Genomic DNA, 3,855 nt, shown 5'->3' with positions numbered 1-3,855 from the left:
TCAACAACAAGACCCTCCTTCTCAATGACTTCATAATGGACAATAACCTGGACTTTCTCTGTCTCACCGAAACCTGGCAAACACATCTGGACTACTTCTCACTAAACCAAGCCACCCCCACAGGATACACTTATATGGACAAACCCCGCACAGAGGGCCGGGGAGGTGGCATCACTGCCATCTTCAGGAAAAATATCAAAACATCCATCATCCCCATTCTGCCACCCCCCTCATTTGAACAGCTCACCTACAAACTGTCTGGTCCTTCTCCTCTGGTCACAGCCATCATTTATCGCCCCCCAAAACCACATCCCTCCTTCCTCTCTGATTTTGCTAACTTTCTCACCCAGCTATCTGCCATCTCACCATCTGTTCTCCTCCTGGGCGACTTTAATTTACACATTGACAGCTTGAACAATAAACCGGCCATATAATTTTTAGAACTGCTGCAATGTCTCAATTTTACTCAACACGTAACTTTCCCAACACACAGTCATGGTCACATTCTGGACTTGGTTTGCTCCACTCAACTCAACATTCAACAGCTATCCAGTCACAATCTGCACATCTCCGACCACCTGGCAATCACAATGGACATCGAAATCCCTACCCCTACCCCAGTTCAGAGCCGGACAATAACCTTCAGAAACCTTACCTCCCTCTCACCTGCAGCTCTCTCAGCCTCTCTCACCTACTGTCTATCTGCAACACCTCCTCTACCCTCTGATGACCCTGCTGACCTGGTCAACTACTACAACAGCACACTTTCCTCCTGCCTGGATCAGCTTGCCCCACCAAAACAAAAACTGTCTCGTTCACTCACTCTGCCCCCTGGTACACCCCCGCACTCCGCCAAATGAAATCCCGGAAACGCCAACTGGAAAGACTCTGCAATAAAACTGGATTATCTGTTCACCTCCTCGCCTACACAGACCACCTACAACAATACAAAGATGCACTCAACGCAGCCCGGACCACCTACTACTCCCATCTCATCCACTCTGGCTCCATAGGCTCTGTTTTCCACCATAAACTCACTCCTCAAACCTCACGACAACACCCCCTCATCGTTTACAACAGAAAAATGCCAGTCCTTCCTTTCACACTTTCAAACAAAAATAGACACCATCTACAGTAACCTCAACGCCCCTGGAATCCCTCCCGTCTCACCACCAGCCTCACCTCCTTCCTCACCACCTGCCACCATCCAGCCCCTGTCACAGTTCTCTCCAGTATCTCCGCACAGTTAATAACTCTCATGACCGGTATAAAAACCTCCACCTGCACCCTGGACCCCATCCCATCCAAACTCATTAAGGACTGCCTCCCTGTCATCTCCCCACTCATCACCAACATCAACACCTCCCTCAGTTCTGGCTCTGTTCCTCAAACCCTCAAACTGGCTGCAATCACACCCATCATCAAGAAATCTGGTCTCAACACTGACAACCCAAATAACTTCCGCCCCATCTCCAATCTCCCCTTCCTGTCAAAAATTCTGGAACGTGCTGTAGCCTCTCAACTCAGAACCCACCTCACCTCCAATAATCTCTTTGAATGCTTTCAATCCGGTTTCAGATCAAAACACAGCACCGAAACAGCCCTCCTCAAGATTACCAACGACCTCCTCCTCTCCTCAGACTCCGGACACCTCAACATCCTCATCCTTCCTCGACCTCACAGCAGCCTTTGACACAATCAACCACTCCATCCTGCTCTCCCGACTGAAATTTTCAGCTCACATCACTGGCACAGCACTCTCCTGGTTACACTCCTACCTCTCCAACCGACAACAGTTCATCAGCATAAACAACTGCACCTCCACCACCGCTCCTCTGTCACAAGGCGTCCCCCAGGGGTCGGTGCTTGGTCCCCTCCTCTTCATCCTCTACATGCTCCCCCTCGGAAAAATCATCCACCATCACGGACTCCAGTTTCACTGTTACGCTGACGACATCCAACTATACATCTCCACCAAAGCCATCACCAACTCCACCCACTCCACACTCAGTAACTGTCTCACCGAAATAAACAAATGGATGCAAAGAAACTATCTCCAACTCAACAGTAACAAATCAGACATCATCATCATCGGTCCCACATCCTGCACCAGAACAACCCAAAACTTCAGCCTCACCTTCAACAACCGCACTCTGTCCCCTTCCCCACACATCCGGAACCTTGGAATCATCTTCGACAGCCAGCTTAAGTTCGACCACCACATCAACCAGATCACCAGGACTGCCTTCTTTCACCTCAAAAACATTGCCCGTGTCCGCCCCGCACTCACCAACTCTGCTGCTGAAACCCTGATTCATGCTTTTATCACATCCAGACTGGACTACTGCAATAGCATCCTATACGGTTCATCATCCAAACTCCTCAATAAACTCCAGTACATCCAGAACTCTGCTGCCCGTCTGCTCACCCACACCCGCTCCCGAGAACACATCACCCCTGTCCTCCAGAAACTGCACTGGCTCCCCATTGCACACCGTATACAATTCAAAATCCTCCTGCTCACCTACAAATCACTTAACAACCTGGCCCCCACCTACCTCTCAGACCTTCTTCACCACTACAACCCCCCCCGTGCCCTCCGATCCTCAGCAGGAAATCTCCTGACCCTACCCCCCCGGAGCAAGCACCGAACCTGGGGGGACAGAGCCTTCTCCGTTGCCGCCCCCACCCTCTGGAATTCACTCCCCCAACCCATCAGAGACTGTACAGACCCCCACACCTTCAAATCACTTTTAAAAACCCACCTTTTTAAACTGGCTTTTAATCTATAAATTAAATTTGTGTATCTTGTTCTTGTATTTTAACTGTGATAATTTACTGCATTGTATTTTAAATTGTGTTTTTATGTAAGCGTCTTTGAGCACTTGGAAAAGCACGTTACAAATAAAATGTATTATTATTATTATTATATTAACTTGTCTCCAAAAAAGAAGTAATCCCTCTGAATTTCATCCTGCTATTTCCAAATTCAAAATCACAGCAGAGGGGAACAGAGTTTAATCTGGATGTCAGATACTGTTTCCACTGGGTTGAAATAGAAAGGACACTGATAAATCATTCACATTGATACCACTGACTTCTCTAAATGTCATAAGTATGCTGAGAGGTCAGGTTTGGGATTACAGACCAAGGTGAAGAACACCCTAACCAATCAAGTAAAGCAGGGCCGGCTCTAACCATTTTGGTGCCCTAGGCGAGATTACTCTCAGGCGCCCCCCCAACAATGATCATAATGATCATAACGATAACATAGCAGTGTATCTCTATGTCCTCTCTGACCCTGAGATACACAACTTGCACAACAATCAGTAAAATTGCGTAAATCCTGGGTGAAGACATGAAAAAATTTGTCTCTTCACAATCATGAGAACAAACTGTTGTGGTGCTTGAAATGGGTATACAAAAGTCTGGGCTTCACAAAAGCAGTGGAATATACTGTATGATATAAGGCGATTAGTGTAGAAAAAGATTTGTGAAATTTCTTTTTGAGCATAAATGTTAGTCCTGTCATTCTCACCAAATGTCTCAAATGTGGGATAACAGAAGCTAAATATTGACTTCACGTTACATTTCAAACTTCTTGAGATGAGTGTAGCCCTAAATGAGAAAATTTCTCCAAATATCAACTAAATAGACAAAAAATACAAAATTTACAATATTTAGCCTATATAATGTACCCTATATGTATTGTCACTGTGGTACTGTTTGAGAGGTAAAAAAAAAAAAAAAAAAACTAGTTTGAGAGCTCAGCAGGCTGATCTGAAGCTGTGGCCCACTGGCCCTGCTGTGTGAGCAGGTTGAAGTCTCAACTCTCTCTTCTTTTTTCATAATCTT

Source organism: Trachurus japonicus, unplaced genomic scaffold, assembly GCF_045865225.1.
Source record: "Trachurus japonicus isolate A0001 unplaced genomic scaffold, Traja_1.0 AP031013.1".
In the NCBI taxonomy this organism is placed as follows: Eukaryota; Metazoa; Chordata; class Actinopteri; order Carangiformes; family Carangidae; genus Trachurus; species Trachurus japonicus.
Note: the sequence above shows the minus strand (reverse complement) of the source record.